The sequence below is a fragment of the Chiloscyllium plagiosum genome, unplaced genomic scaffold (assembly GCF_037043375.1).
Source record: "Chiloscyllium plagiosum isolate Xiang-an unplaced genomic scaffold, Cpla_swu_hap1 HiC_scaffold_30, whole genome shotgun sequence".
NCBI lineage: Eukaryota > Metazoa > Chordata > Chondrichthyes > Orectolobiformes > Hemiscylliidae > Chiloscyllium > Chiloscyllium plagiosum.
The window spans coordinates 2,725,536-2,739,343 of NW_028270168.1; the positions used below are offsets into that span (position 1 = coordinate 2,725,536).

Sequence of the window (13,808 nt, forward strand, 5' to 3'; positions counted from 1 at the left end):
TTCCTCCTCATCCCAGTCTTAAATGGCCTGCCTTTTATCCTGAGACTTCGCTGATTCCAGAGGACCCAGTCCAGGGAAACATCCTTCCTATGTCTATTCTGTCTAGCTGTTAAGAATTTTGTAAGTTTCTCTGATTTTGCCTCTCATTCTTCAAAACACCTGAGGATACCGGTCCAGTCTCCTGAATCTCTCCTCACCATCTCAGCAATCAGTATGGCGAACATCTGTTGTACGCTCTATTTAATAAGTATGTCCTTCCTGAGGCAAGAGGATCAGAATTTATGTATATATAGAACAATACAGTGTAGAAAAGGCCCTTCGGCCCTTAATGTTGTGCCAACCTGTGAACTAATCTTAGCTCATCCCCCTACACTATCCCATCATCATCCATGTGCTTACCTAAGGATTGTTTCAATCTCTATGGGTGGCACGGTGGCTCAGTGGTTAGCACTGCTGCCTCACAGCGCCAAGGATCCCATGTTCAATTCCTGACTCGGGCGAATGTCTGTTTGGCTATTGCACTTTCTCCCCATGTCTGCGTGAGTTTCCTTCCACAGTCCAAAGATGTGCAGGTCAGGTGAATTGGCCATGCTAAATTGCCCGTAGTTTTAGGTACATTAGTCAGGGGTAAATATAGGGTAGGAGAATGGGTCTGGGTGGGTTACTCTTCAGAGGATCAGTTGTGGACTTGTTGGGCTGAAGGGCCTGTTTCCATACTGCAGGTAATCTAATCTAAAATCCATAATGTGGCCGAGTTAACTATATTGTAAGGGCATTCCACACCCTGAACACTCTCTGAGTAAAGAACCTGCCTCTGACATTAGTCTTAAATCTATCACCCCTCAATTTGTAGTTATACACCCTGGTACAAGCTGATGTCATCATCCTAGGAAAAAGACTTTCACTGTCTACCCTATCTAATCCCCTGATTATCTTGTATGTCTCTATCAAATCCCCTCTTAGCCTTCTTCTTTCCAATGAGAACAAACCCAAATGTCTCAGCCGTTCCTCATAAGACCTTCCCTCCAGACCAGGCAACATCCTGGTAAATCTCCTCTGCACCTTTTCCAATGCTCCCACATCCTTCCTGTAACGGGGCGACCAGAACTGTACACAATATTCCAAGTGAGGCTGCACCAGCATTTTGTATAGTTGCAGCATGACATTACAGCTGCAGAACTCAATCCCTCTACCAATGAAACCCAACACACTGTATGCCGCCTTAACAGCACTAGCAACCTGGGTAACGACTTTCAGGGATCTATGTACATGGACTCCAAGATCCCTCTGCACATCCACACTGGGTCTTTCCATTGACCCAGTACTCTGCCTTCCTGTTATTCTTCCCAAAATCAATCACCTCACATTTAGCTGCATTGAACTCCATTTGCCACCTCTCAGCCCAATTCTGCAGTTTATCCAAGTCCCCCTGCAACCTTCTTCCACACTGTCCACCACTCCACCGATTTTAGTGTCATCTGCAAACTTACTAACCCATCCACCTATGTCTGCGTCTAATTCATTGATAAAAATGACAAACAGCAGTGGTCCCAAAACAGATCCTTGTGGCACACTACTAGTAACCATACTCCAGGCTGAATACTTTCCATCAACCACCACTCGCTGCCTTCTTTCAGAAAGCCAGTTTCTAATTCAAACTGCTAAGTCACCCTCAATCCTATGCCTCTGCATTTTCTCCAACAGCCTACCATGTGGAATCTTATCGAAGGTTTTACTGAAGACCATGTACACTATGTCAACTGCCCTACCCTCATCTACATGCTTGGTCACCTTCTCACCCTCCTGTACACATTGGACAAAAACTGATCTATCCGGTGTACTAGAGTTATAGCATTTCCAGTCAATGTTGGGGAAGTTAATGGCCCCCATAATGACCACCCATGTCCCTGTGCAACTGCACCCCTTGTAATTTACATTGTTATGCCACGTCCTTCTTATTAAAATGAATCACTTTGTATTTCTCAATGTGAATGTTCCCTGGCCCTTCCTTGTAGTTGCAATGCTTTTAATTTTATCATCACAAACTTTGAAACTGTACTTTACACAGCGTGACAAAGCTGCTCCTTTAACAAAGTTATGCTATCGTTGGCTTTTTTCCTCAGAGGTCGTGAATGACCCTGACTCTGAAAGGTTTGGTGTTTAAAGGTTTTAGGGGCAATTTGATAATAGCCAATAGATACTGCCTCAGGTAGAAGGCTTTCAAGTTTTAAAAAGGAATACTTGTACAATGAAAGGGGAGTGGCCAGTTCTCCCAGCACAACTGGGTTCAAATCCCGCCTCAGGCGACTGACTGTGTGGAGTTTGCACATTCTTCCTGTGTCTGCGTGGGTTTCCTCCGGGTGCTCCGGTTTCCTCCCACAGTCCAAAGATGTGCAGGTCAGGTGAATTGGCCATGCTAAATTGCCCGTAGTGTTAGGTGAAGGGGTAAGTGTAGGGGTATGGGTGGGTTGCGCTTAGGCGGGTCGGTGTGGACTTGTTGGGCCGAAGGGCCTGTTTCCACACTGTAGGTAATCTAATCTAATCTAATCTAAAAAACTTTTCTCCGGTTTGGTTTGGGGTTTAGCAGCAGTGTGACAAAAGCTGCAGGACCCAAAGACGCAGCTCCATGCTGGTCCTCTCTCTTTGACTTCTCTCCTGTTAGAGCCTGTATTTAATTATTTGCCTTTTGTGCCAAGAGGTGTTTATGGGCATTGTTGCAAGTATTTAGAACATCCTCATTAAATTGGAATGATCTGTTGGGTTTTCGGAGAGGTTAAGTTACTCGGTACTCTGCTCTCTTTAGTTTGTGTTTCATTCAGTAATCTTGTAAATCAGTTCAGTTTTTTTAAAACTGAGTGGTTTGACCAGCTGATTCTCTCCAGGAATATCTGTGTTACATCTGCTTAAAACAACAAGCAAAGCCAGGGTCAGGGCTACTTCCTTCAACTATTTCGAGGGGGTCTGACCTGGTCCATAACAATAGCAAGATCTCATTCATTGGTATCAATAAGAACAATGGTCCCAACACTGACATCTAGAGAACTCCAGTACAAACCCACTTCCACTCTAAACAGAAAATCCATTGACAATGTGGCAATGTCAGGTTATCCTAAAGCAATTATATTTTGCTCGGTGGGTTTCTTTACTTTATCCTGAGAGTGGCCTTCACTGGCAAGGCCAGTGTTAGTTTCCTATCCCTATCTATCCTCGAACTGAGTGGCTTTTCAGAGGGCAATTTTAGGGACAATCACATTGTTTGACTCCCAGACCCACAGCATCGACCAGACCAAGTAAGGACAGTACATTTCCTTCCCTAAAGGACATGAGTGAACCTGATGGAATCTTGTTCCCACAGCATCAGCTTGCACCTCTGCATTACCAGTCCAGTGACATTAATACTATGACATCATCAAAATAGTGACTGAGCATTCCATATAATTTTATTTGGAATATTCCATAGAACTCATTTTAGAAATAGAAAAGCAATGTGTTTCCAACACTATGCATTTGCTAATTAGATACAAGTTGGCTTCAGCATGCTATAACTTAACTGCTGGAGTCCTCTCTCTAACTAACATACAATCTAGATGTCTCCCTAAAGAAACAACTTTGAGGATTAGTTACCATTATAATTCTGTAAATTTTAAATCTAAAGAAACAGCAAAATAAAACATTGTCCTAATCATGAACAGACTGGATTCAAAGCTGCAGTGTGTGGATTTGAAATCACATTCCTTTCACTGAGATCACAGGGAGAATACATCACTCACACAGTGAATGTTCTTAAGTTTTAAAATGTTATCTGCCTTTACAAGATGATTCAATGATTAAAGTCCAAAAACTGGAGACAAGAACAATATTGACTGTTGGTGTTTAGCTCTTCATAATTTTGCATTCAACTAAATATAGCAAGTAGTTTAAAAATATCTGATCTTGCCAATAGAAAGGATAATAGTGGGAAATGGAAGATCTTTCAAGTTGAACTCCACCTGATAACATCATGAAGGTTGCAGCTGAGATAACTAGAGTTCATCCAGACAATGCACTCCCAGATCTGCTCTGCTAATGTTTTCAAACCTAAACCTTATAACAACCCTTGCTTCAATAACCACACCATGTTTTTTAACAATGCCCTGAATTTGTCCTTTGAGAACGATGGTGCTGAATTTGAGTTGTTTAACAAATTCAAGGTCAGGTTCATGTTGAACTTGTGCCTGCAGGGAACTGATTTCATACAGCTGAAACACATTTAATTTTAGTCCCATTCCCTCTCAAGGGAGTGTAAAGGATCATGACCTCTTCCTGAACTTGGTTTGAACACTTTTCCATTATTAGATCAACTTTAAGAACCATCTTTGGCCAGAGACAGATTAGGGCTAATTTACTTCAACAACATTTTAATCAGCAATGTGGCTGCTTGAAGCGAGGACTACAATTAATGCAAATTAGCCTCAAAATCAGTTGGTGCCTTCTGTGAATTGGGTGTACACAAAGGACTGGCCTGGGTTCACACGTATATACACACACCATGGGTGCTGGGGAAAAAATAAGCACTACCGCACTTAGGTGGTAGTGTGGGGGTTAAAGGGGAGAAAAAAAAAAAGAAAAAAAAAGAAAAAAAAAAAAAGGACTGGCCTGGGACTGTCCAAATTAATAGCAGTTTGGCTTTTTGCAACTGAGAGAATACTTTGATCTTTGATGTGGAATTGGCCTCCAGTCTTGAAGATGAAAATGTACAGTTCAAAGGCATTGTTTTAGACAATCCTCAAGGAATGCATTTCAAACATGTTTAACCACTCAGCTCCTACTCTTTTGCCCAAGTGATTGAAAATTGGCAAATTAGGGAATTGCAACAGCTGTGGACTGATTACATCCTGTACATATGCCCCATCCGAAGAAATAAATGTAAACTCAGTTGGTGGAGCCTCTTTGTGGTGCAGTGGGAATGTCCCTGCCTCTCAGTCAGGAGGCCTGAGTTCAAGTCCCAGCTACTCCACAGGTGTATGATAACATCTCTGATCATGTCGACTAGAAATCAGAAGACATGAGCTGGTTACTTGTGAGAAAAAGAAAGCTGAGGAGATTAGAGAGGCTGCAATGATTCATGTCGAATGAAACATTGGTCATTCAAACACCTTTGAAAGCAACGTAGTGAGACAATAATAATTAATGATTAAAACACACTCAAACAGGGTTTGCAGATTTAATACAAAGGAGGAAGTGAGGACTGCAGATGCTGGAGATCAGAGCTGAAAATGTGTTGCTGGAAAAGCACAGCAGGTCAGTCAGCATCCAAGGAGCAGGAGAATCGACGTTTCGGGCATAAGCCTGAAGAAGGGCTTATGCCCGAAACGTCGATTCTCCTGTTCCTTGGATGCTGCCTGACCTGCTGCGCTTTTCCAGCAACACATTTTCAGATTTAATACAAACACAGGAAGTGCTGGAGAAACTCACCAGGTCTGGCAGCACCTGTGGAGAGAGTGACAGAGTTAACATATCAAGTCCAGTGTGACTATTGTTCAGACTTACAAGTCCACTGACTCCCATAGTTACCTCAATTATGCTTTGTCACACACTGCTTCCTGCAAGGATTCCATTCCATTCTCCCAGTTACTCCATCTCCAGAGCATCTGTTCAGGTCATGTCATCTTCCCCTGGGTTGTCTCCGACTTGATTTCCTCTCTATCCTCAAGCAAGGATTCCTGTTCCCCCCTCCTCCTCCATTATGATTGACAGCACCTTCATGCATGTCTGACTCATCTACATTTCTGTCCTTATCCATCCCCTCCTTCCCAAGACAATGATAGGGTTCTCCTAGCACTTACCTTCTACCCCACCAGTCTGCGTATGCATCTGTCACTTCCTGAAGGATGCCACCACCAAACACATCTTCTCCTCCCCTCCACTGTCAGTATTCTGCAGGCATTGATTTCATTGTGATATCCTGATCCACTCCTCCATCACTGTTACACTTCATCATTCCTCCATGCAATCACAGGAGGTGCAAAACTTGCCCATTCATTTCCTCCCTCTTCATTGTCCAAGGCAGGGACCACAGTTCAGAAGAAGAGTCATAATGGGCTGGAAACATTAACTCTGTTTCTCTACCTCTACAGATGCTGCTGGACCAGCTGTGATTCTCTATGTTTGTTTCAGATTTCCAGCAACTGCAACATTTTGCTTTTATTTGCATATTTAATAACTTTAATCAAAAAGACCACTATTGAATTTAACTGATCTTTAAGCCAGAAGGTTGTAGGTTTGAGTACAGGACTTGAGCAAAAAATTGAAATGGAAGATAGTCCAATAAAATACTTAGGAAATGCTGCACTGTCAGAATTCTTTTCAAGGAATGTATTCACAACTGGAACTTGAGTACCATAGAAACATAGAAAACAGGAGCAGGATTAGGCCATTCGGCCCTTCGAGCCTGCTCCACCATTCAGTATGATCATGGCTGACCATCCAACTGAAGAGCCTGATTCTGCTTTCTCCCCCATTCCCTTTGATCCCTTGAGCCCCATGTGCTACATCCAACTCCCTCTTGAAACCATACAATGTTTTGGCCTTGAATTCTTTCTGTGGTAGTTAATTCCACAGGCTCACTACCCTTTGGGTGCAGAATTTTCCTGTAATCTCAGTATTAAATGCTTCACCCCTGGTTGTGGAGTCCCCTGTGATCGGGAACATCCTTCCTGCCCTACGTCTAGTGTAACTGAAGAACTAGATTTCTGAAGACGAGTGTCACTAGACCCAAAATGTCAACATGGATTGTGTCTCTACAGATGTTGCCAGGCCTGTTGATTTTCTCCAGCACTCTTTTGTTTTGGTGTAACGTTTTGCCTTTCAGATACAACATTATATTCAAGGTCTGCTCTCTCAGGTTGATGTAAAATGTTATTTTGAGGAAGACCTTCCCTGGATGCTAGGCCAACATTTTACCCTCACTCAAAATCACACAAGAGGGGAAGATTATCTGGTCATTACTATATTGTCTGTGGGAGCTCACTAGATGCAAATTGACTGCTATGTTTCCTTTAACAATGATGACACTTCAAATCGACTTCATTGTTAGTCCTAGCAGGTGCTATATAAATATTAATCCTTTTTATCATTTCTAATCTTCAAAGCAACCACAACCTAATTATGATGTTGTCAGCTAATATAAAAAAGGAGAAATATTACTTGCCCTTATTGAAAATGCTAGATTGCTTCAATTATTTTTAATATTTGATCCCCACCTTGGTTAAAAAGACCATACGAACCAGCTGCTCTGAACCTCGAAGACAAGAGATGGAGTCCTTTTCAGACAATGCTGCCTCATGGGCTGGTACCCCAACTGCTGTGTGATACATGTCGCATCGAAGTTCCATTCTTACAGATGAAAGGAATGGTAGGGTTTACTGTACAGCTAGGAAAATCTAAAGCACATTGAAAGAAGCAATGCTGGAGAGAAGGAGGAAAACAGTTCTTGTAGGGTTAGTGGAGGAACACAGTCTTGTAGGGTTAGTGGAGGAAGACAGTCTTGTAGGGTTAGTGGAGGAACACAGTCTTGTAGGGTTAGTGGAGGAACACAGTCTTGTAGGGTTAGTGGAGGAACACAGTCTTGTATGGTTAGTGGAGGAACACAGTCTTGTAGGGTTAGTGGAGGAACACAGACTTGCACGTATAGTGGAGGAATACAGTCCGAAATGATTAGTGGAGGAACATAGTTCTTGTAGGGCTAGTGGAGGGACACAGTCTTGTAGGGTGAGTGGAGGAACACAGTCTTGTAGGGCTAGTGGAGGAAGACAGTCTTGTAGAGCTAGTGGAGGGATACTGTTCATGTAGGGTTTGTGGAGGGATACAGTTCTTGTCGGGTTAGTGGAGGAACACAGTTCTTGTAGGGTTCGTGGAGGAACATAGTTCTTGTAAGGTTAGTGGAGGGACACAGTTCTTGTAGGGTTAGTGGAGGAACACAGACTTGTAGGTATAGTGGAGGAACACAGTCCGAAATGATTAGTGGAAGAACATAGTTCTTGTAGGGTTAGTGGAGGGACACAGTCTTGTAGGGTGAGTGGAGGAACACAGTCTTGTAGGATTAGTGGAGGAACACAGACTTGCAGGTATAGTGGAGGAACACAGTCCGAAATGATTAGTGGAGGAACATAGTTCTTGTAGGGTTAGTGGAGGGACACAGCTCTTGTAGGGTTAGTGGAGGACTCAGTTCTTGTAGGGTGAGTGGAAGAACACAGTCTTGCAGGGCTAGTGGTAGAACAAAGTTTCTGTTGGGCAATTAGAGGAACACAGTCTTGTAGGGTTAGTGGAGGGACACAGTTCTGGTAGGGTTAGTGGAGGAACACAGTCTTGTAGGGTTAGTGGAGGAATACAATTCTTGTAGGGTTAGTGGAGGAATACTGTTCATGTAGGGTTTGTGGAGGGACACAGTCTTGCAGGGCTAATGGTACAACAAAGTTTCTGTTGGGTGATTTGAGGAACATAGTCCTGAACGGTTAGTAGAGGAACACAGTTCTTGTTATGTGATTGGAGGAACACAGTTTTGAAGGGTTTGTGGAGGGATACAGTTCTTGTAGGCTTAGTGGAGGAACACAGTTTTGAAGGGCTAGTGGAGGAACATGGCCTTGTAGGGCTAGTGGAGGAACACCGTTCTTGAAGGGTTAGTGGAAGAACACAGTCTTGCAGGGCCAATGGAGGGACACTGTTCTTGTAGGGTTTGTGGAGGGATACAGTCCTTGTAAGGTTTGTGGAGGGACACAGTTCTTGTAGAGGTAGTGGAGGGACACAGATTTTGTAGGGTTTGTGAAGGGATACAGTTCTTGTAGGGTTAGTGGAGGAACACAGTCTTGAAGGGCTAGTGGAGGAACATGGTCTTGTAGGGTTAGTGGAGGAACACAGTCTTGTATGGTTAGTGGAGGAACACAGTCTTGTAGGGTTAGTGGAGGAACACAGACTTGCACGTATAGTGGAGGAATACAGTCCGAAATGATTAGTGGAGGAACATATTTCTTGTAGGGCTAGTGGAGGGACACAGTCTTGTAGGGTGAGTGGAGGAACACAGTCTTGTAGGGCTAGTGGAGGAAGATAGTCTTGTAGAGCTAGTGGAGGGATACTGTTCATGTAGGGTTTGTGGAGGGATACAGTTCTTGTCGGGTTAGTGGAGGAACACAGTTCTTGTAGGGTTCGTGGAGGAACATAGTTCTTGTAAGGTTAGTGGAGGGACACAGTTCTTGTAGGGTTAGTGGAGGAACACAGACTTGTAGGTATAGTGGAGGAACACAGTCCGAAATGATTAGTGGAGGAACATAGTTCTTGTAGGGTTAGTGGAGGGACACAGTCTTGTAGGGTGAGTGGAGGAACACAGTCTTGTAGGATTAGTGGAGGAACACAGACTTGCAGGTATAGTGGAGGAACACAGTCCGAAATGATTAGTGGAGGAACATAGTTCTTGTAGGGTTAGTGGAGGGACACAGCTCTTGTAGGGTTAGTGGAGGACTCAGTTCTTGTAGGGTGAGTGGAAGAACACAGTCTTGCAGGGCTAGTGGTAGAACAAAGTTTCTGTTGGGCAATTAGAGGAACACAGTCTTGTAGGGTTAGTGGAGGGACACAGTTCTGGTAGGGTTAGTGGAGGAACACAGTCTTGTAGGGTTAGTGGAGGAATACAGTTCTTGTAGGGTTAGTGGAGGAATACTGTTCATGTAGGGTTTGTGGAGGGACACAGTTCTTGTAGGGTTAGTGGAGGAACACAGACTTGCACGTATAGTGGAGGAATACAGTCCGAAATGATTAGTGGAGGAACATAGTTCTTGTAGGGCTAGTGGAGGGACACAGTCTTGTAGGGTGAGTGGAGGAACACAGTCTTGTAGGGCTAGTGGAGGAAGACAGTCTTGTAGAGCTAGTGGAGGGATACTGTTCATGTAGGGTTTGTGGAGGGATACAGTTCTTGTCGGGTTAGTGGAGGAACACAGTTCTTGTAGGGTTCGTGGAGGAACATAGTTCTTGTAAGGTTAGTGGAGGGACACAGTTCTTGTAGGGTTAGTGGAGGAACACAGACTTGTAGGTATAGTGGAGGAACACAGTCCGAAATGATTAGTGGAGGAACATAGTTCTTGTAGGGTTAGTGGAGGGACACAGTCTTGTAGGGTGAGTGGAGGAACACAGTCTTGTAGGATTAGTGGAGGAACACAGACTTGCAGGTATAGTGGAGGAACACAGTCCGAAATGATTAGTGGAGGAACATAGTTCTTGTAGGGTTAGTGGAGGGACACAGCTCTTGTAGGGTTAGTGGAGGACTCAGTTCTTGTAGGGTGAGTGGAAGAACACAGTCTTGCAGGGCTAGTGGTAGAACAAAGTTTCTGTTGGGCAATTAGAGGAACACAGTCTTGTAGGGTTAGTGGAGGGACACAGTTCTGGTAGGGTTAGTGGAGGAACACAGTCTTGTAGGGTTAGTGGAGGAATACAATTCTTGTAGGGTTAGTGGAGGAATACTGTTCATGTAGGGTTTGTGGAGGGACACAGTCTTGCAGGGCTAATGGTACAACAAAGTTTCTGTTGGGTGATTTGAGGAACATAGTCCTGAACGGTTAGTAGAGGAACACAGTTCTTGTTATGTGATTGGAGGAACACAGTTTTGAAGGGTTTGTGGAGGGATACAGTTCTTGTAGGCTTAGTGGAGGAACACAGTTTTGAAGGGCTAGTGGAGGAACATGGCCTTGTAGGGCTAGTGGAGGAACACCGTTCTTGAAGGGTTAGTGGAAGAACACAGTCTTGCAGGGCCAATGGAGGGACACTGTTCTTGTAGGGTTTGTGGAGGGATACAGTCCTTGTAAGGTTTGTGGAGGGACACAGTTCTTGTAGAGGTAGTGGAGGGACACAGATTTTGTAGGGTTTGTGAAGGGATACAGTTCTTGTAGGGTTAGTGGAGGAACACAGTCTTGAAGGGCTAGTGGAGGAACATGGTCTTGTAGGGTTAGTGGAGGAACACAGTCTTGTATGGTTAGTGGAGGAACACAGTCTTGTAGGGTTAGTGGAGGAACACAGACTTGCACGTATAGTGGAGGAATACAGTCCGAAATGATTAGTGGAGGAACATATTTCTTGTAGGGCTAGTGGAGGGACACAGTCTTGTAGGGTGAGTGGAGGAACACAGTCTTGTAGGGCTAGTGGAGGAAGACAGTCTTGTAGAGCTAGTGGAGGGATACTGTTCATGTAGGGTTTGTGGAGGGATACAGTTCTTGTCGGGTTAGTGGAGGAACACAGTTCTTGTAGGGTTCGTGGAGGAACATAGTTCTTGTAAGGTTAGTGGAGGGACACAGTTCTTGTAGGGTTAGTGGAGGAACACAGACTTGTAGGTATAGTGGAGGAACACAGTCTGAAATGATTAGTGGAGGAACATAGTTCTTGTAGGGTTAGTGGAGGGACACAGTCTTGTAGGGTGAGTGGAGGAACACAGTCTTGTAGGATTAGTGGAGGAACACAGACTTGCAGGTATAGTGGAGGAACACAGTCCGAAATGATTAGTGGAGGAACATAGTTCTTGTAGGGTTAGTGGAGGGACACAGCTCTTGTAGGGTTAGTGGAGGACTCAGTTCTTGTAGGGTGAGTGGAAGAACACAGTCTTGCAGGGCTAGTGGTAGAACAAAGTTTCTGTTGGGCAATTAGAGGAACACAGTCTTGTAGGGTTAGTGGAGGGACACAGTTCTGGTAGGGTTAGTGGAGGAACACAGTCTTGTAGGGTTAGTGGAGGAATACAGTTCTTGTAGGGTTAGTGGAGGAATACTGTTCATGTAGGGTTTGTGGAGGGACACAGTTCTTGTAGGGTTTGTGGAGGGACACAGTCTTGCAGGACTAATGGTACAACAAAGTTTCTGTTGGGTGATTTGAGGAACATAGTCCTGAACGGTTAGTAGAGGAACACAGTTCTTGTTATGTGATTGGAGGAACACAGTTTTGAAGGGTTTGTGGAGGGATACAGTTCTTGTAGGCTTAGTGGAGGAACACAGTTTTGAAGGGCTAGTGGAGGAACATGGCCTTGTAGGGCTAGTGGAGGAACACCGTTCTTGAAGGGTTAGTGGAAGAACACAGTCTTGCAGGGCCAATGGAGGGACACTGTTCTTGTCGGGTTTGTGGAGGGATACAGTCCTTGTAGGGTTTGTGGAGGGACACAGTTCTTGTAGAGGTAGTGGAGGGACACAGATTTTGTAGCGTTTGTGAAGGGATACAGTTCTTGTAGGGTTAGTGGAGGAACACAGTCTTGAAGGGCTAGTGGAGGAACATGGTCTTGTAGGGTTAGTGGAGGAACACAGTCTTGTATGGTTAGTGGAGGAACACAGTCTTGTAGGGTTAGTGGAGGAACACAGACTTGCACGTATAGTGGAGGAATACAGTCCGAAATGATTAGTGGAGGAACATATTTCTTGTAGGGCTAGTGGAGGGACACAGTCTTGTAGGGTGAGTGGAGGAACACAGTCTTGTAGGGCTAGTGGAGGAAGACAGTCTTGTAGAGCTAGTGGAGGGATACTGTTCATGTAGGGTTTGTGGAGGGATACAGTTCTTGTCGGGTTAGTGGAGGAACACAGTTCTTGTAGGGTTCGTGGAGGAACATAGTTCTTGTAAGGTTAGTGGAGGGACACAGTTCTTGTAGGGTTAGTGGAGGAACACAGACTTGTAGGTATAGTGGAGGAACACAGTCCGAAATGATTAGTGGAGGAACATAGTTCTTGTAGGGTTAGTGGAGGGACACAGTCTTGTAGGGTGAGTGGAGGAACACAGTCTTGTAGGATTAGTGGAGGAACACAGACTTGCAGGTATAGTGGAGGAACACAGTCCGAAATGATTAGTGGAGGAACATAGTTCTTGTAGGGTTAGTGGAGGGACACAGCTCTTGTAGGGTTAGTGGAGGACTCAGTTCTTGTAGGGTGAGTGGAAGAACACAGTCTTGCAGGGCTAGTGGTAGAACAAAGTTTCTGTTGGGCAATTAGAGGAACACAGTCTTGTAGGGTTAGTGGAGGGACACAGTTCTGGTAGGGTTAGTGGAGGAACACAGTCTTGTAGGGTTAGTGGAGGAATACAGTTCTTGTAGGGTTAGTGGAGGAATACTGTTCATGTAGGGTTTGTGGAGGGACACAGTTCTTGTAGGGTTTGTGGAGGGACACAGTCTTGTAGGGCTAATGGTACAACAAAGTTTCTGTTGGGTGATTTGAGGAACATAGTCCTGAACGGTTAGTAGAGGAACACAGTTCTTGTTATGTGATTGGAGGAACACAGTTTTGAAGGGTTTGTGGAGGGATACAGTTCTTGTAGGCTTAATGGAGGAACACAGTCTTGAAGGGCTAGTGGAGGAACATGGCCTTGTAGGGCTAGTGGAGGAACACCGTTCTTGAAGGGTTAGTGGAAGAACACAGTCTTGCAGGGCCAATGGAGGGACACTGTTCTTGTCGGGTTTGTGGAGGGATACAGTCCTTGTAGGGTTTGTGGAGGGACACAGTTCTTGTAGAGGTAGTGGAGGGACACAGATTTTGTAGGGTTTGTGAAGGGATACAGTTCTTGTAGGGTTAGTGGAGGAACACAGTCTTGAAGGGCTAGTGGAGGAACATGGTCTTGTAGGGTAAGTGGAGTAACACAGTCTTGTAGGTCTAGTGGAGTAACACAGTCTTGTAGAGCTCGTGGAGGGATACTGTTCATGTAGGGTTTGTGGAGGGATACAGTTCTTGTTGGGTTAGTGGAGGAACACAGTCTTGTAGGGTTAGTGGAGGAACACATTTCCTATCAGGATAGTGGAGGAACACAGTTCTTGTAGGGTTAGTGGAGGA

General features: G+C 44.6%; 1 protein-coding gene across 2 annotated transcripts in view; it reads right to left on the minus strand.

The window, feature by feature from the left end:
* The window catches only part of LOC122563454 (proto-oncogene tyrosine-protein kinase LCK-like), a 156,205-nt gene that overhangs the window by 36,943 nt on the left and 105,454 nt on the right, over window positions 1-13,808 (minus strand). The window lies entirely within an intron of this gene.